General features: G+C 41.6%; 1 protein-coding gene and 1 long non-coding RNA gene across 2 annotated transcripts in view; one reads left to right on the forward strand and one right to left on the reverse strand.

Moving 5' to 3' along the window:
* Positions 1-21,244, forward strand: part of LOC311038399 (histone H3.2) — a gene marked incomplete at its 3' end in the record, with an annotated part of 235,076 nt that overhangs the window by 170,911 nt on the left and 42,921 nt on the right. The gene's annotated exons all lie outside the window — the stretch shown is intronic.
* LOC311037201 lies at positions 1,890-4,138 on the reverse strand. Its single transcript, XR_014599947.1, has 4 exons — positions 4,041-4,138; positions 2,463-2,678; positions 2,253-2,377; positions 1,890-1,999 (listed from the first exon to the last, which is right to left on the reverse strand). It is a non-coding gene; the product is annotated as an uncharacterized lncRNA (long non-coding RNA).

The following is a 21,244-nucleotide window of genomic DNA, read 5'->3' on the forward strand; positions in this document are numbered from 1 at the left end:
CATCTAGGCCTCACCTGTGTTTGCCCATGTGGGCTTGAAGTGGGATCTGAATGGGCCTTAGGTGGAGTCCAACTGGGCACGTTTGAGACCCATGTAGATCCCACTTCTAGCAGCCCAAGTGGGTAACATCCGGGCCCTTTGCCAACATGGGTTTCAAGTTGGTCCTGAAGGGATTTAAATAGGAGAATTAAACAGTATATTGACAAGAACCATGTTTAACTACTGCTAAGTTTTACCAGGGTGAAAAAACAATATCAGACAATATATCTTTTGACAATGTTTATTTCTGGGAACTTTCGGCCTTCTGGTTGTAAAATACAAAATACAAAATGCTTTGGTATTTTTAAAATATAAAATGTATACATGGAAATAAAGTGTAGACAGTATTGGGCCAATATGCATCTTCAAGTCTCGTAAACAATCCATTTAACTCTCGTAAATTATCATTAAGATAGAACTCTTGTAAACAATCATTTGTAATGATGTATACATGACACATAACAGTGCAACTCTAAAGTAACAACTTAAATGTTCTGGACACAAACTAATAAGGAACCCATATCTCTTAACTCAACTACAACAAAAGGAGGGTTCTTCTCATGAGGTAGTTAATTATTCCAGCAGAGGGCCATTTCAGCCAACAAATCCTGAATGATAAACACACCACAAACTGTGTGTGTGTGTGTGTGTGTGTGTGTGTGTGTGTGTGTGTGTGGCCTATTGGACCTGTTCCTGATTTTCCTGTGTTCCCTGTGTTTTCGAGGGATCTTCTAGCTCGTAGGGTCCGGTTTCCACCACGGTCTCGAGCTCCGGTGAACCATTTGGACACGGCCAACTCTGCCTCCTTCTGGTTTATTTCCTGCGTGACGGCGTTCTTCTTTATTGCCCTTAAAGATAAATGACAAGAAGCCAACTTAGTAATGCTAGCTTGATTTTTACATTATAAAACCATATAAGACAGACATCTTTTCAAAAGTTTTATATCGCTGAGAAATGTGTATGCTTTTTAAAAACAACCGAGTCAAATCTGAGAACAGTTCATTAGAGTTGTACTCCAAGCTATTCACACGGCCAAGTGCTACAGGAAAAATGCAGGATTATGTATAGAACCTGGTGGCTAAGATGTTCTGATGCATTATTGAGCATTCTTTGCTGAACAGAAAAAGAAAATGGAACAATAATTTTAAATGTCTTGAGCTATGGTGGCAATTTAGTTTTCATGTAGAACAACTAAGTTCAGGTGGCACCATATGTTATGGCAATAACACAAAATCTAATTTACCATATAGAACGTCAAAAAGTGCCAGTCCTCGGAACGCCTTCTTGCCACTGCGTCCGAAAAGGTTATACTCGAGTGCCAGCTTATTGGTAAGGAGGAACCCCATCATCCTCCTGACACAACGGTCCACGGAAGTCCCCCCAATGTCTGCAACCATGGCAATCTGAGTATGATAAAAGTCACAGGAAGGAAATTCTGTATTAAGTGAACAGCTAAGATGTCAATGCCCGTTGTGTGCATGCACTCAAAGGGCAGGTTAACAGACTGCCAATGTGATTAGAAAATACAAGCACATTTTGAAGTGAATAAGAGATTTAGAAAATACAAGTACATTTTGAAGTGAATAAGAGATTTGAACTTACAACTGCAGGCTTAAAGTCAGGGTCACCCAGCTTTAAGTTCATGGACTCGAGATCTGCCTACGTGTCCAGCGGGAACACAGCTCCTTCAGGCAGCATGTTCAGCATCTGCCATGGACCTTCTGAGTGCTCTTTACTTCCTCTAGGAGTCTCACGAGCTGGGTGAACATTTGTTCTCCCATGCCTGGTGCTCGTGGTGCTGGACTTGGGCTGCTCATTGGGGTTCCAGCTGTGGGTCGTCTTATTGGGGGTCCGGCTGTGGGTTGACTGTTCCAGCTGTGGATCGTCTTATTGGGGGTCCGGCTGTGGGTTGACTAGGGGTTCCAGTGCGGTGGCTCATCTGGGTCCCAGTGGGGCGGCTCTGTCACAGTTGATAATAATAAACTTTATTTGTAAAGCACCTTTCATGACATGACATGCAGCTCAAGGTGCTTACAATTACAGTAAAGTAAAACTAATTTAACGATAAAGCAAAAAAAGAAAGCAAAAGCATAAAACAGCATTTAAAAATCAACCAAAAGCCAGAGTGAAGAAATAGGTCTTCAGCTGTGTTTTAAAGCTATTCACAGAGGCTGCCTGCCTTAGGAGTAATCAGAGTTTATTGGGGTGCTCACGTTTGTGGGTTCAGTGGGGCGGCTGATCAGGTTTGCAGTTGGGCGGCTTGCTCTTGGTCTTCCAACTGGGGTGTCCACACTCGGGATTCCAACGGGACTGGGGGTTCTTCTGGGACTCGGGGTTTCTAAACATAATGTAACATTTCAAGATGTTAAATTCTCTGTATATTTTATAAAAAAGAATAAAATCTAATTCCATACTTTACATACTTGTCTGAGAAGAGGGAGATACACCGGGGCTGCTGCTTGGACTGCTGATCGGACTTGGACTGCGGTTCCTGTGTCTTTTGGGGGGGGGGGGGGGGGGGGGGCGGGTAGCTCACTTTCTTGGACAGTGCACGGGGAGGTGTAGGTGGTAGGAGGTCATCATCGAAAGCTTCCGATTCCTCCTCACTCGTGAGCGCCTCCCTCTGTTTTTGCGGTGGCCTACATTCAGTTAAAAACATACATTTTAGCAAACATAAAAAAGGAACTTTAAGCAGTAGTTCTCAAAATCGAGTCCGGGGACCCCATGGGTCCTTGAGGGGGTTCCAGAGCATTCCTTGCAAAATGTATTAAAAAAGTACAGGCAAGAGGGACAAATCAGTTTAACCATGCATACGTCAACCATTTGAAAATTGCTGATCTACATGCTCACAACATGTCGCAATGCAAGACGTGGTGAGCTTGTAGATCGGTTATTTTCATTTTTTTTGTAACAATGAAATAGGGCATTCATTTACGAAAAAACAAAAAGTTACAAAGAGATACAAGGTTTCACAACAATATCATGAATACCAGTGATCAAAGCTACAGAAACAAAACATTAAATAATGAGTTGATATTTAATTTATACAATCATGCTGTTTGTTGTGCATGGTGATGGCTTGCATGTCAAACAGCTCATATATGAGAAATATAGCATGAAATGACATGGAGGAGCGAGCGAGCAGGAGTGTGAGGAATTGGAATGTGGTCGTCAGTCTAACCTGCTTGCTTTCTCCGGACTCGCATCTAATCTTCACCTCCTGGCTCAGAGGTGGGACTAATGCGTCAAATAATTATAATGGGTTAGATACAGGGGGAAATTCCAGGTTTCAGGGGTCCTTGAGGGCAGGGGTCTTCAACAGGGGGTCTGGGACCCTTTGGGGGTCCTCAGAGTCACTACAGGGGGTCCCCCAAATCTTTGTGTGATATGATAATGTTTTTGTTTTACATGTTGTTCTACATGTTTAACCACTTGAACCCTAGTATCCCTTTTCTGAGGAGAACTTTAGCCAAAAATAGCCGATCTACAAGCTCAAAACGCCTTGCAGCGCGAGGCGTTTTGAGATTGTAGATCGGCTATTTTTGGGAAAGACATATACAGTAGGTGTGTAGAGGGAAAAAAGAGCAGCAAAAGTTTATCTGAAACACAATTCTATACAATATAGAAGGGGTCCCTGCTTCATCTCTCTCTCAGCCAGGGGGTCCTTGGTCTGAAAACGTTGAAGACCCCTGCTTGAGGGGGTCCTCAGATAAATCCCCAGATAAATGAAGGCTAGTTAGGAACCAAATGGACCCTTATGTAGCTGTAACTCTCAGGGTGTATGGTGGTCCGTGGTCTAATGCAGGGGTTCTCAAAGTGGGGTCCGGGAGGGCCCTATATTCATCAGCTATTTAAAAAAAGAAAAACCTTGACATAACACCACAAATCTTGTATAGGGTCCTTGGCACAAAATCTTTTCAGATGGGGTTCCGTGGTCAAATACACACCTTGACAAGAAAACATTTTAGAACCATTGCCTAACAACAGCTATTTTTAGTTACCTCCTGTGTCGCCTTCGGGATGCATCATCACCATCAGTCGCTATGTCCGATGACGTCTCTCCCAGCTGGAGCTTCTCACGAGCCACTGCGTATGTCTCTTCAGGAAGAACACAAAAACAGGGGAAGGGGACATTAAAGCAACTTTTCAAAGTTAAAACAATATGATGCCAAAGTTAAACCTTTGAATGGCACAGGCTATCATAAGCCTATCATTGCCTACTTGCACATACATTGTAACCAGGGGTGCACATAACTTTTTAGGTGTGGTACTCAGAAGAGCACCTGGAGATGTGACTTGGTGCGCATGGTCCCGTCCGGTTTTGTCAGCGGGGGGGGGGGGGGGGTTCAGCACGGTGCCCACCAGACTGTTTTGTCAACGGGGGGCTGTTGGTACCCAGCTGTTGGTACGCAAAAGCGCCTCGCGTTGTCTGATGTGGTGCGCATTTTTTATTTTGGGTGCGCATGCGCACCTGCTCACCAGTTATGTGCACCCCTGATTGTAACACTCCTTGTAAAAGCTAAGCTACTGGTGGCAAACTTGTTTTCAATGTGGAATAACAAAGTTCATGAGCCTTGTCAAAAGTAACAAGTGGGTGCATGATGTTGCGCTCCCTTTCCACCAGTTAGAGCAGCTGTATGCTGTGGCATGCTTCTACTATTGTACATCAAATGTTTTGCAAAACTTCAACATTTAATGTAGAAATGCACACGGAACAATTAAAAACTCAAATTTACCATATTATGCAACATAAAAATGACGCATGTTTTGGAACTTCTTATTAAGACGGATACAAAAGGTTGGACTGCATCATTCTTCTGGTACAATCATCTAATGAAATGCCTCCTATGTCTCAACCATGGCAACCTGAGTATATGGTAAAAGTCACAGGAAGGAAATGCCATATTAAGAGAATGGCAAAGATATCAATGCTCTGATCCTAACATGGTTAGAAAATACAAGCACATCTTAAAGTGAATATGAGATTTGAACTTACAACTCCAGACACGAATACAGCTTGTCATTTGTGGACTGGACATCTTCATCTCCAATTTACTTAGACAAAGAGAGAAGAATTACCCAAAAGAGACAGACAGACAGACAGACAGACAGACAGACAGACAGACAGACAGACAGACAGACAGACAGACAGACAGACAGACAGACAGACAGACAGACAGACAGACAGACACACACACACACACACACACACACAAAACATTTTTAAAAAAAAAAGCTTGTATGGAATTCATCAAGACTGTGTATGTGTTTCAATGTTTAGAGTAGGTTCCCTCCTGAAATGGATTCAAATAACCCTAATTAGTCACTGCAAAATATCAGTTTCCATTAACTAACCTTGGCAGTGTAAAGTAACTAAGTACATTTACTCAAGTGCTGTACTTAAGTACAATTTTGAGGTACTTTCACTTCACAGAAATACTTCCAATTTTAAGTACTTTTACTTCTACTCCACTACATCTCAGAGTCAAATATTATACTTTTACCCCACTACAATTATTTGAAAACTTTAGTTACTTTGTAGATTTTGATTAGTATTACAAAACATACATTAGCCACTTCAGCCATTTGAAATAAGCAGATCTACAAGCTCACAATGTGTCGCATCGCAAAACATTGTGAGCTTGTAGATCTGCTATTTTCAAACGTTTTTCTGCATTTCAAAACTTGAAATGAGACATTCTGCATAATGAGTACTTTTACTTTTGATACTTTAAGTACATTTTTATAACAAAAACTAGCATTCTAGCTAACATTATGCATTGTTTTTTTCCCCCCATAAACAATAGCATTCCTATTATGAGGGAAACATCCGCCCAATTCTCCCAAAATAGCAGATATACAAGCCAAAATAAAAAGAACATTTTTAATTCCGGACTTTTACTTGTAATAGAGCAGTGGTTCTCAAACTTTTTCATGTCAAGGACCCCCAAATTGACACTTATTAGCCCGCGGACCTCCATTTGAAAAGATATGCCAGGGACCCCCCATAAGAGAAGATTTTTACGGCTCTATAGCAGTGATTCTCAACCATTTTAATTTCAAGGACCCCCAGTTTGACATGCATTAGGCTATGGACCCCCATTTAATGGCATTTATATCTCTGGGACCCCAATTCATATTGTACAATCAATGTTAATCTAACCCTAACGGGTCCATTTGGTTCCATTTGTACACTCTCAGAGTTACAGACCCATAAGGGTCCATTTGGTTCCTGTCCATCATTTAGCTGGGGACCCCCTGGAACCCCCTCAAGTACCCCTGGGGGTCCCCGGATCCCACTTTGAGAACCAACGTAATAGAGTATTTCTACATTGCAGTATTGATACTTTTACTGGATAGGCTGGATTGGTGCTGCTCAGATGCAATCTAAAGCCAACCTGGTATATCCGGTAAATTTTCACATACACACACATGCAAACATGATGTCGTTTCCGTATCCGCTCTAGACCGGAACTGTTGAGTGAATTGATAACAGACCAGTCCAGTTAGCTCCGTTCATTCTTTTTTCTTTTAGTTCACCATTATAAATTAACAAACTGCTTCACAGTGGTGCTGGTTACAACTATGCTTATGCAATTATTAAAAACGCTAAAAATCTATAATTTTATACACAGAGATAAACTAATGAGAATGCATTTTAATCACGAAACGGCGAGCTAACGTGAACTAGCATGCTAGCTAATATTATGCATTGCTCTCCGGACTTGCCACGGCAATATAATATCATAATAAGTTTAATCAAACGATGGTGGTATCTGAACGGGTACAAACTATATTACTGGCCCCAAAAAATGGAGGGAAACAGCTTGTTGTTACTTACATATAAACATATCTCATCACTGCTCCAACACTCCGTCTCCTTGGAGTGTATCCAATCCGAGAAATAGATCCGGAGATTCTGGAACTACTTCTTTTAATGTCCAACAACCTTTTATTGATTTTATTTTGGTTTGTTTCAGCTAAAAAATCTCCTTCTAACGAAGGCTGGCATACTGTACGTTAAATTCACCGAGCGGTTTGAGAATTCAAACAGGAATGACGTCAGTTCCTGTAGTTGCCAGTGTTTCCATATTTTGCGAAAGAAATAAGCAGACAGGTCTATGAAAACAAGCCGAAAACTGTGTATTGGCATATGGTCATGTGGTGACTAAAGGCCACATGGCCTATATATACATATATAGAATTAAGGGATCAAAGCTTTCCCTATTTTTTTTTAGCAGTGTATATTTAAAATAGCCGATCTACAAGCTCACAACGCGTCTTCAAACAAGCCGCTTATAATAAGCATACATGGCAACACTGCAGGGCTCAGAATGCACGGCTGCTATGCATTCTGGGACTTGAAGTTGACTTTGAAAGTGTTCATTGTTCTTCAACCCAACTGTGTGTCACTTGTAATTGAATTTATTTATTTATCTGATACAGTACCAAACTGACACAGAGGCAGTTATACTTATTATAGGCAGGAACATTATTAAAGGTTTTTTAAGGTTTATATTATGTGTAATAAACCTTGTCTCAGGTATGAGAAAGAAATGTAAAGAGCCCGGCCACAGAATATTTCTACTGTAAGCATTAATAACGGAGGCAGAACTTCCAAAGGACATTAACAGGATACTTTATTTATTTAACTATACTAAAGCAGAAAACACTAATAAAAGACGAGAGGTAACCATACGCAAATCGTATTACAATTCATTGAATGATCAGTTATAAACTATAGTCATAATTAAAAAAGTTCGAATTCATGAACACCTACAATATAATCAAACACATTTACTAGAAACTCTAAAACTACTACTTAACTTTCAACATGTAATCATATGTATTATTATTTTGTTGTATTGTTAATTTGTTGTTTTTATTTTTGTTTCAAATGAATTATTTTATTTTCCTTTTAATTTTATATAAAAGCCCTTTACATCATTGGTTCTCAAAGTGGGGTCTGGGGACCCCCAGGGGTCCTTGAGGGAGTTCCAGGGGGTCCCCAGCTAAATGATAGATTAGGCACCAAATGGACCCTTATGGGTCTGTAACTCTGAGAGTGTACAAATGGAACCAAATGGACCCTAACGGGTCCATTTGGTTCCATTTGTACACTCTCAGAGTTAAATTGACATTGATTTTACAATATAAATTGCGGTCCAAGTGATAGAAATGCCATTAAATGGGGGTCTGTAGGCCTAATGCATGTCAAAGTGGGGGTCCTTGAAATTAAAATGGTTGAGAATCACTGCTAGAGTCGTAAAAAATCTTCTCTTATGGGGGTCCCTGGCACATCTTTTCAAATGGGGGTCCGCGAGCTAATAAGTGTCAATTTAGGGGTCCTTGACATGAAAAAGTTTGAGAACCACTGCTTTACATAGACTCACCCACACATAAGTAGGCCTACTTAAAATAATCAGACAACTTGTCTTTGTCTTGTCTCAGAGAACTGGGTCCTCTGCTAAGCGATCCCCTTCACACCTTGCAGTGCAGAGATGTTGTCTGTCATTGTGAGAGGAATGTAACGCATTCAATTCAAGTTTGTGTCTTTTCTCGAGTAGCCTAATGTTATGCAAAGCAGCCAGGTAGACGCTATATTGAGAACGGCTCGCCACTGACGGCGCGAACCTTGAGAGGCTGTTGTTTTTAAACGTTAAGGCGTTAAAGACCGCCGCTGACGGTGCGTGCACGCGCGCCCCCAGCTCCCACAGTGTCAGAACTAAGGGTACGCCGTACCCCCCCGTACCCCCTACAGCTCAACCCTGCTTTACAATCAGGTTAATTATGATTCAATACGCATATATATTACAGATACAGACTGAAACTGCACAGCGCAGACAACATTGCCCTTGCAAAGAAAAACTTCAGCTTAATAACATGTCCTGCTCCTTGTGTTGCACAGCAGCATCATTACAAGAAAAAAACTAATATGCTATTAGACAGAGAAACTTAAACTGCAGCGGCAGGCAATGTTTCAAAAGCATAAAGTGTTTCATTATAGGACCAGTGTGTGTGTGTGTGTGTGTGTGTGTGTGTGTGTGTGTGTGTGTGTGTGTGTGTGTGTGTGTGTGTGTGTGTGTGTGTGTGTGTGTGTGTGTGTGCCTGCGTGTATGCATGCGCTTGTGTGTGTGTGCAGCGCGTAGATATCTCCCAGCCAGCACGCCCACGTGGGACCCATATGGTTTCAATGCGGGCTACTTCGGTACTGGCCATGGGCTTGAACTGGGCAAATTATGAGGGTCCCACATGGTCTGCATATGGGCTAACTGGGAGTGGGATGGAAGTGGGCAAGCCCATGTGGTTCCCACATGGTCTGCATATGGGCTAACTGGGAGTGGGATGGAAGTGGGCTAGCCCATGTGGTTCCCACATGGTCTGCATATGGGCTAACTGGGAGTGGGATGGAAGTGGGCAAGCCCATGTGGAACCCACTTTTGTGATACCAGTTCTAACCCTCTAATCGCTTTAAAAAATAATCAAAATATATATATTCCAACTTGCTTTTTGACGCTGAATCCAACGGTGCCAGTCTCAAAGCTGCACGACCCCTAGGGTCCAAGATAATCATAAATAACTGTCTCAAAGGCTTGGAAAAGTCATTTTTCAAAATTAAACACCAGATTCCGGGTCAGTGCGTTGCCCAGAACGTGCCCAAATAACTTTCGCCATACACAGCCTTACGGTTCTCCTCAACTGGCTGGGGTCAAGGGGCTATCTTCTGCGCGTCATATCTCAATAACGATGCGTTTTTGGAATCCGCCTTTTGGATATGTCGTACAGCTCATTAAGGCGCACGCGTGGATGCCCTTGGTGTCCCGATCCGACATTCCTACAAGAAATGTGTTTTTTAAAGTTTGCATTCACTATGGTCTAAAGGTCTAACACTCTATGTAGGTCCCTGAAAGTAGAGGACTCTGCGCGGGAGTGTCGTACAAGAAAGGCGAAGACATCAACGCGTGCGCCTCTGCGAGCTTTACAACATACCCGAAAGGCGGATTCTAAAAACGTATCGTTATCGAGATATTAGCCTTTATTGCGCGTTCTAAGTCGACATTTGACCCTAGCCAAAATAAGGAGAACCATGAAGCCGTGTGCGAGAAAAGTTGTATAGGCGCATCCGGAGAGACGCGCCGATATATAATCTAGTGTCAGAACTTGTTTACGCTGTTTAATTTTTTTAGCCCATATATAGCCCATATGAGACCCAGACATGGGTTACTAGTTCTAACCCATGCCCTCATAGCCCACACATAACCCATATGGGACCCAGACATGGGTTACTAGTTCTAACCCATGCCCTCTTAGCTCACACATAACCCATATGGGACCCAGACGTGGGTGACCAGTTCTAACCCATGCCCACTTAGCCAACACATAACCCATATGGGACCCAGACATGGGTTTATAGTTCTAACCCATGCCCTCTTTGCCCACACATAACCCATATGGGACCCAGACATGGGTTACTAGTTCTAACCCATGCCCTTTTAGCCCACACATAACCCATATGGGACCCAGACATGGGTTACTAGTTCTAACCCATGCCCTCTTAGCCCACACATAACCCATATGGGACCCAGACATGGGTTACTAGTTCTAACCCATGCCCTCTTAGCCCACACATAACCCATATGGGACCCAGACATGGGTGACTAGTTCGAACCCATGCTCTCTTAGCCCACACATAACCCATATGGGACCCAGACATGGGTTACTAGTTCTAACCCATGCTCTCTTAGCCCACACATAACCCATATGGGACCCAGACATGGGTGACCAGTTCGAACCCATGCCCTCTTAGCCCACACATAACCCATATGGGACCCAGACATGGGTTACTAGTTCTAACCCATGCCCTCTTAGCCCACACATAACCCATATGGGACCCAGACATGGGTTACTAGTTCTAACCCATGCTCTCTTAGCCCACACATAACCCATATGGGACCCAGACATGGGTGACCAGTTCGAACCCATGCCCACTTAGCACACACATAACCCATATGGGACCCAGACGTGGGTGACCAGTTCTAACCCATGCCCATTTAGCCAACACATAACCCATATGGGACCCAGACATGGGTTACTAGTTCTAACCCATGCCCTCTTAGCCCACACATAACCCATATGGGACCCAGACATGGGTGACCAGTTCTAACCCATGCCCACTTTGCCGACATATAACCCTTATGGGACCCAGACGTGGGTGACCAGTTCTAACCCATGCCCACTTAGCCCATATAGAACCTATATGGAACCCACTACAATTGCCCAGTTCAAGCCCATGCCCGCTTAGCCCATATAGAACCTATATGGAACCCACTACAATTGCCCAGTTCAAGCCCATGCCCGCTTGGTACCCATGTAGCCCACATGTGCCCCACATGGGGCCCAGGTGGACATGTTGGCTGGGCAGTAGGTATTGAGGGAGGGGCACGTCCAGAACATATGGCCCAGTGAAGCTGGGGTCTGGCTGCATCTCGGGCAGCCAGGTTCTGGGATGTTAAAGAGTCTGGCCAGCTTCTCCCCTGAATAATGAAGTCGGTGTAGTACCTTAAATTGAATTAAACCATGGTGTATACACATTGAAGAAGTGTGAATACGTAGTAGACTGTCCTGCCACATCTCCTCAGGAAACTCTACACCCAGATCCCTCTCCCAGGCAGTTCTCACTCTGTCCCAAGTTACTGGTTTTAGGTCCCGTATCAAAGCATATATCACAGACACACATTGTTTTGCGAAGGGATCAAATTCCAAAATGACATCCAGTTGATTTCTGGGTGGCATGAAAGGGTATGAGGAAAACATTTTCTGGGTAAAACTGCGGATTTGAAGAAACCTAAAGAAGACTTCAGAGTAATTTGACATTTCCCATTTAGCTACTGCACAATGAGATCATTTTGATGTAGAGGTGGACCAAAGGGTTAATTTGTTCTATATAAATATGTGTGAAATATTTGGGCCGGATGTGGAAATGTTTATTATATTTGCACTTTCTGGATACATTTTTTATTTGTGGTTTGCCAACAAAGGCAAATGCAGAATGTGTTATTAACCATTTGTATTGCTACTTCCACTTAAAGCGGCGCTATGCAAGTTTTTTTATTTGAATGAATATATTTTAATTTAGTCCAATCTGTATGGTAGAGTATGTTAATAAAATATAACATGATTGGGGTGGTTGTATTTTGTCTCCCTGCTCTTCTATTGAGACATTTAGATTGTGTCAAAGGTCATGTCTCACCTAATCTCTCAAGACAGATTCTGCTAACACAGAATTTGTCAGCATCACTGCCATAAACATGCAATGTTGTTGTTAGTAGGAATAAACACAGAAGCACCCGGGAGGAATGCTCTGTGCGGTTCCCTTCTAGACGTTGCCCACAGGGCACAGGGTGCTACGTGGCATCTGGGCAGAGAACTTTTATTTTCCTGGTTGGCTTAGACATAGAGCTTTTTCAAGGGGAATTAAAGTTTCTTTAAACCCTTTCCCCATCTGCTCTATCATCCGATTTCCTTATTTTGTTATGGAATTTATATTTACTATACGGTGATATACAAGATCCATATTATACACTATGTATTTGAGTAAATACTAGGGGTCAGACTAGTTAGAGAGATTGCTTCATAGGCCTGGATACAGGCTAACATTTGGCAAAAATAGCAGATTTACAAGTTCACAATGCATGACACATTGTGAGATTGTAGATCAGCTATTTTTGGCAAAGAGATTTGTGGTGGAGGGAAAAACAACCATGAGGCCAAGTACAGATTACTGGGGACCAGAGATCATATAAGTATAAAGGATTTAATTAGTTAATGGAGGTCATACGTGGCCAAAGTATAGTTAAAGTATTCGCAGAGGTATTGTTGGCTTGCAGTGAAACATAAGAATGAAGTCATGCCTCTCAAGTATCCATATACAGATTTTCAAAAATTATGGAAACATATTGTATCTTTGTGAATGTGAGAAAACAAGGAATATGCTAACTCCCCAGTGAATTAAAAAATGTATACTGCCACAAATAATATTATATCCCTTTTCCTGACGATAATACTTTCATTAAACTACTTGTTAGACTGTATGTATAGTCCCATTAATATTTCCATTTTCGCAGAAATCTTGACTGCTGTTATAATTATGTCAATATGTTCATTGTTTCTATGAGCTTAAACACATTTGCCTAAGGATTTAATTCCTGCCAAATATGACACACTAGTATAGTACAGTACAGTCACTGTCCCTGGAAACCTTGTTATGTCAAAAACTGTTACTTTTCAGTAAATGGACAAAATAACCTGTGTTCCAATGGAACCAATATAGTTATAGAGTAGATAGTAGACGTGATATGAGCTCCTATACATTGGCATATATATATATATATATATATATATATATATATATATATATATATATATATATATATATATATACTGATCTTTTACAGTCTGTGATGGGTCCGAGTCCCACAATGTCACCCACCAGATACAGTATTGTACTATCATGTGGTCCTCCTGTCTTTAATGTCCATATGTGATGCAATCTCCTCAGATCACATGCCTGTTCTATTTTCTCTCCCATGTCTCATCTCTAAACCATGTGCTCCAGCTCCTACGTGCACATTTTCAATGTCACCTGTTGTTTGATGGGACGAGTGCACAGTGCAGTTAAAACAAGAGCCACTGCATGGACTACTATACCTGTTATACCAGAATACCTTATATAGAGAGTACCATGTTGATTGATAACATTACAGGCTTGTTTTTTTGCGCACGCACGCACGCACACACGCACGCACACAGTGCATGACTACATACATTATTTAAAATGTGTCCATCATTTCTGTGCCATTTTTCAAACATACATACCTGAAACTGATCAAAACTAAATTAGAACTTAGCAGTTTCACAAAATTACGCTTTAAAAACAAATAAAACTAAACTGAAAACATGAAGTGAAAACAAAATAAAAACAAAAACGAATGAAAGATTCAACATTTTAATAATGGTTGGTCGAACGTATAGAACATAATACAATCTATTGTCAGCTATTTATTCTAAATCGGAGGCCACCAATCATTGATTCAAAAGGCATAGAGCAGGGGTCTTCAATGTTTTCAATCCAAGGACCCCTTAGCTGAGAGAGATACAATACTACATTTTGTATAAAGTTAAACATAAAGTAATCTTCATGTTGTCCTCTGACAGGATGAGTTCTACGCTGTCAGGTTGGGTCCAATGACAGAGGAGGGGAATCTGTGAGAAAAACACATGATAAAACTAATTAAACACTTTGTACCGGATGACTCTATTCTGGACCTATTATTATACACCAACATTTTCACACATACAATTTTTTTCGTAGACCTTTTCAAATAATAATAAGGGTAATAATAATAATAATAATAATGATAATAATAATATAATAGAGGATGCTAGGGTTGAAGTGGTTAATACAAAAATAAGAAGTTCCTATCACGTGCTCCCCCTGTAGTAACTGTAACTGTAGACCCCTGTTGAAGACCCTGAAGTAGGACATTATTTATTTGTATTTATGATTTAATTTAATTGACTAAAAGAAAAATAAATAAACAATATGGAGATTTGAGGTTTCTCCCCGACAACAATATATCAAATGATCTGCTGTAACACACACATGCACGCACGCATGCGCACGCAGGCGGCACAAGCATAAGCACAAGCACACACTAAACCACCATGTTCTCACATTTTAAAACTCCTGGAATGCGCGCCATCCACTGCTGGACGTGGTGGTTCCACTGGAGCCACTGCTGGACGTGGTGGTTCGACTGGAGACACTGCTGAATGTGGTGCTTTGACTGGAGGAGCTGCTGGAGTGTTGCCTGGAGACACTGCCTTGACCTGAAGCATCAACTAGGGACACTGCTAGACCTGAAGCACTGACACGAGGCACTAATGGACCTGAAGCTTCAACTGGAGACAAAGTAGACACAAGAAATCATTAACAAAGACTGAAGAATGACCTTAACTGAAGTTACATTTTAATCTACAATTTATCATGATATAATTGTGCCTATTGTAGTTGTGCTTCATCTCATTTGAAAAATTCAATCATTTATGATTACTATGGTGATTGGCTCATTTTGGTTCCCCTTTGGAAACATGGTGCCTTACCCAGTATGTGATGTGCATGTGCTTAGCGGTGGCCCTGGGTATATCTACTCAGTCTAAAAGACAACTATTCATCAGATTACTAATGTCTGACACATGGATAAAGAAACAACTATTCATCAGATTACTAATGTCTGACACATGGATTCAAAAACATTTCATCTTACTCACACATCTGTCGCTTTGATCGTTTCTCAAATTCAGCAGACTCCATGCCCGTTGTCAGCGGAAAGTTGCACCTCTTGAGCTCCTCGTCATTCAGCAGGTTCTGGATACGTCTCTCCGACTTGATGCCTTGACTGGAGGAACTGAAGGAACTGCTGGAGTATTGCCTGGAGACACTGCCTTGACCTGAAGCATCAACTAGGGACACTGCTAGACCTGAAGCACTGACACGAGGCACTAATGGACCTGAAGCTTCAACTGGAGACAAAGTAGACACAAGAAATCATTAACAAAGACTGAAGAATGACCTTAACTGAGGTTACATTTTAATCTACAATATATCATGATATAATTGTGCCTATTGTAGTTGTGCTTCATCTCATTTGAAAAATTCAATCATTTATGATTACTATGATGATTGGCTCATTTTGGTTCCCCTTTGGAAACATGGTGCCTTACCCAGTATGTGATGTGCATGTGCTTAGCGGTGGCCCTGGGTATATCTACTCAGTCTAAAAGACAACTATTCATCAGATTACTAATGTCTGACACATGGATAAAGAAACAACTATTCATCAGATTACTAATGTCTGACACATGGATTCAAAAACATTTCATCTTACTCACACATCTGTCGCTTTGATCGTTTCTCAAATTCAGCAGACTCCATGCCCGTTGTCAGCGGAAAGTTGCACCTCTTGAGCTCCTCGTCATTCAGCAGGTTCTGGATACGTCTCTCCGACTTGATGCCTTGACTGGAGGAACTGAAGGAACTGCTGGAGTATTGCCTGGAGACACTGCCTTGACCTGAAGCATCAACTAGGGACACTGCTAGACCTGAAGCACTGACACGAGGCACTAATGGACCTGAAGCTTCAACTGGAGACAAAGTAGACACAAGAAATCATTAACAAAGACTGAAGAATGACCTTAACTGAGGTTACATTTTAATCTACAATATATCATGATATAATTGTGCCTATTGTAGTTGTGCTTCATCTCATTTGAAAAATTCAATCATTTATGATTACTATGATGATTGGCTCATTTTGGTTCCCCTTTGGAAACATGGTGCCTTACCCAGTATGTGATGTGCATGTGCTTAGCGGTGGCCCTGGGTATATCTACTCAGTCTAAAAGACAACTATTCATCATATTACTAATGTCTGACACATGGATAAAGAAACAACTATTTATCAGATTACTAATGTCTGACACATGGATTCAAAAACATTTCATCTTACTCACACATCTGTCGCTTTCGTTTCTCAAATTCAGCATCCATAGACTCCATGCCCGTTGTCAGCGGAAAGTTGAACATACGTCTGTCCATGGTGGATTCCTACAAACACATGATGTCAACATGTCAGCGTCATTCTCTTCATGCTTTGGATTGGATGTGAAGTAGATCTGCTATTTTCAAAAGATCTTGTTTTTTTTTGTTTTCTTTTACATTCTAACAACACAAATCTGGTACAGGGCTCCCTGGCAAAAAAAACATTTTCAGATGAGGGTTACTATAGGGACAAATACATGAATTTGGGGGTCCATGACATGAAAATATTTGAGAACCACTGGTTTAAATAATAATAATACAAAAATAAAGCAAGCCCAAATAAGCAACTACACTTTAGAAACAAGCCTTCCCAAACTAACAATATTTACAAGCGACTTTACAGAAAAAGAAGCCCAATGTCGCTTATAACAAGCAGACATTGCAACACTGGCTCACAGCCTGCGAGCAGTGTTGCCAGGTGTTTCGAGAGAAACAAGCAACCAGGTCTATGAAAACAAGCCCAGAATAAGCGACTATTATTATAGGCCATATGAGCACCTTAAACCTATATGCATAGTATATTTATATAAAATAGCATGATCTACAAGCTCACAACTCGTCGCCCAAGTTGATGTTTGAGCCATTTCTCTCCCATTCATTTCACTTAATTGAATTATGTGTTCTTTTAAATACAACCGAATAAGACAAACCCATCAGATGCCAACAGGGGGGGTGATTTTGTGTTTCTAATGCATTAAAATGTTTGTCTCCCATCTTTTTTTGTTTAAGAACTCAGAAAAAAAAGTAAAAGAAAGGAAAAAAATCTTAAACGAAATAAGAAAGATGAATTTTAATCCGTTTCAAAATATAACTTACTGTAGACCATTATTGTATTCTCTGTTTTCATCCGTTTCAAATATAACTTAATGTAGACCATTATTGTAGTGTTCCTGCTGGATTCCTTACCTTTCACACGTTCTGATGATCCACACTCCTTGTCTGCAGAAAGTCAACTGTCACTCAGTGTCAGGTAATAAAGCAGCTTATATACAGTGAGCGGGGCGGAGAGACAGAGCGATCTGGTCGCACTGGATTCCTCTGCACCCACCACCCATAGGCTACATTCTCCGCTCTATCTGGTTGAGAGGTCAGCCCAGACCTGCTAAACTCGCCCTGTCTGAGGAGTCAGCCCCCCCCTCCCACTCCCCAAAACAATCCCATTGCAACCACCACATTGAACACACACACACACACACACACACACACACACAAGTGAATTAACAACACATTCTCTAACAACAAACTCAAGCTATAAGACATAGCAATATAGGTCTAGCTGTCATCATTGGACCACCGACAAACATGGCTGATCCATGTTCATAGGTTGCTCCAATATATTTCAGTAATGCCCCTGAAAAGATTATGTTCAAATGTATCTACAAGCCTATATTATTTATTAACCACACAGAATGTCCAAATAATTTATTATAATATAATATTTAATTAGCCGTATTTGAGCAATTTGGACAGTGTTATAAATTATATTAAAATGGCTAATCATAACACAAATACATCATTTAAAATGTATATTACATTCACTACTTTATAACCAGCTTGTCCGTTCAAAAAGTATTGTGGTTATATATGTTTAGATTAACTTTTTCCAAATCAAAACATGATTTTAATGTCAGAAGAAAACATTGGTAGGTAGGTTAGCTAAGCAAAGCTATAGTCTAGTAATAATGTCACTTGACCTCACATCTCACTGAACTGAATTAGCGTTGTAAATAAGTCCTGTATAAGAGGAAAAACGTTTGAACTTATTTGGATGAGCGGTTCTTAAGAAAGCTGCAATTAAGTGGCCCATTCCAGGCATATACTAGCACTAGTTTAATTTACAGATTGCAATGAGTTACAGAAGCAAACATCAGGAATGTGACAACAGTATAAATATATCCTACAACAGTTTTCTTTTTCTTTTCTATGATATTGATGCAATTTAGGATTGGTTGTGTCATGTTGCAGCGTTTGATGAACCAACCTCAGTATTGGTATTCGTTAATGCCAACTAGCAAAAATAACTGGTTAAGCCAGCTGGCCGTTTCTATTTAGTAGGCCTACGACAATTTAAATGCTAATATAAAAGATAAAACGTGTGTGTGGGGATGGCTGATTTAAGCAGTTGCACCTAGCTTGAGTCAGTCTGCAATGCGAGAGTGTGATGCGATGTGAGTCAGTCTAATTGGACACATTGATGCACATAGGATAAATCAGTCATCCCCACATACACATTTTACATTTGCAGAAAATGGAGGCAAATGAAAAGGTGGATAGAGGGGAGTTTGGGCAGTTTCTGTGGGTAAGGAGGTAAGAGGGGATTGCTTAGGATGCCCCTCAGGTGGGAAGAGGGGAGTATGGGTGTTGCGGGTCACTGGATAGTTCCCTGGGCACTTGGAGCATGCAGAGCAAATGTATGGGGACTAAGAACGCCATGGGCTTCTTCCCTCTCCCATGTCTGACATGAAACCCTCCAACAGCTGGCATAGACATGTCCCATCAAGGCTATAGAGTGGGCCACTTGTGAGCCTAGGAGGAGTGCTCATAGAAAGTTAGAGAGAGTGAGGGGAGTCAGTCCCTGGTGATGGTGGTTCTAAGACCGTCACCTCCATGTGTTGCATGGCTATGCAATAGAACAACAGGGGTGTCCCTATGTCGGTCTGGCTCACTGGATAGTCCCGCTGGACCCAAGTGGACCTCCACACGGATCTGCTTCCTCATATGCCCAAGATAGGTGCTCGTGGACCGACATAGGTAGTGAGGAGAGTCGGTCCCGGGGGTGTCAGGCGGACAGGTCCTGAGAGCTGCAGCGCCTGTGGGCATTTTAAAGAACCACTTAAAATCCCTTAGACAAACTTTTGCGGAATGTCCTCATTTTATGTCTGCTGATTTAAAGCACTTTGAGTTGCCTTTGTGAGATGTGCTATATAAATAAAATGTACTTACTTACTCACTAATTGTGTACAGGTGCATAATGATCCTCTTTATTGTTTTGTGTGTGTGTGTGTGTGTGTGTGTGTGTGTGTGTGTGTGTGTGTGTGTGTGTGTGTGTGTGTGTGTGTGTGTGTGTGTGTGTGTGTGTGTGTGTGAGTTCCACCTGTGGAGTTATGCACTTTGATAACTGACGCAATACTGCACACAATTACATGCAGCATGGCAGAACTACAGTAGTAGGAAATGCATGTTTCCTACCACACAGAGTGGAGGGTAGTCTCCATGAATTATTCATTAAGGATTACATTTACCTGCATTTGATCAAATATTATGCTTCAAATAATGAATTTCATCAAGCCAATGCGCAAAAGTAGGTCACACATTGTTGGCACCACAAAGACATTCTGTTTCTGCTTAGGGCGGCCCTGCAGAGACTGGTCAGTCCACCTGATTCGGATGCTATCAATGCATAGAATGGGAGATTATCACGTTCTATCAGACCATTGAATGGGCGAAGTAGGCGACCTACCGTCTACCCCGCGATTTATCAGACCATTCAGTGGGCGTAATCAGGAGCTACTGACCTACCGACGGGGATGACTTAAATACTTTAGTTTCGGTTTTGGTTTTGGTTGTTTCGGTTTCGGACCATGACGGAGGCGCGCAGTCTCAGGCGAGGTGGAGCCCCGCGACGGGCCACCGAAGGAGCTAAGGCGACTGAGTTGCCGTCCGGAGCGGTGCGACCCTCGCCTGTGCCTACTCAGCGCCGTTCGAGTTATGTACCGATATGGACAGAATCGTAAATATTGTTGTGGGGACTGCTCCGCCTCCGTCGGTAGGTCAGTAGCTCCTGATTACGCCCAATGAATGGTCTGACAAATCGCGGGGTAGACGGTAGCTCGCCTACTTCGCCCATTCAATGGTCTGATAAAACGTGATAATCTCCCATTCAATGCATTGATAGCATTCGAAGCCGGTGGTCAGTCAACTTACCAGGTATGTTCTTAATGACTTAATGACTGTGTTGACCTGAGCATGTAGCCGAACAGGATTCCTCCATAAACAACTATGTCACAAACAACAGTAGAACAAATGTTTATGAAGAAAGAAGACAGCAGGCCTACAATCCTGACAAGATATTATTCATTCGACATTTATTCATTTACCATCCTGACTGGGAACATGTAGAGTTCGATATTATTCATTCTACATGTATGTATTTACCATCCTGATAGGAACACATGCAGTAGAGAGTTTAGGGTAAAGCGTATTCCTATTGTGGGGCATTTCCATTTAAAAATAACAATCTTTTCCTTTCATATTGTCGTATCTCGGGTCCTGTGCTTATAGAATATGGACTAAAATTACTTTATTAATACATTTTAACACAGGAGTGTTTCATGTCAGGACGAGACCAACAGGACGAGGCTAAAGTCATTAAAACAGGCTTGGGGGATTTTAGCTGATGGTCCGACCATTTGCATTGAGTTACTCAGCTGAAACAATACCTAGGGTTTTATGGCCTTTGTCCTAGATAAAGCGGGTGGTGGCTGTGAATCTAAACACTGCACCCGGCCGAGCTCTTTGTACCCACGGAGCCCATTCTAATATTAT

This window comes from Gymnoscopelus microlampas (genome assembly GCF_963454915.1).
Source record: "Gymnoscopelus microlampas genome assembly, chromosome: 21".
Lineage (NCBI taxonomy): Eukaryota > Metazoa > Chordata > Actinopteri > Myctophiformes > Myctophidae > Gymnoscopelus > Gymnoscopelus microlampas.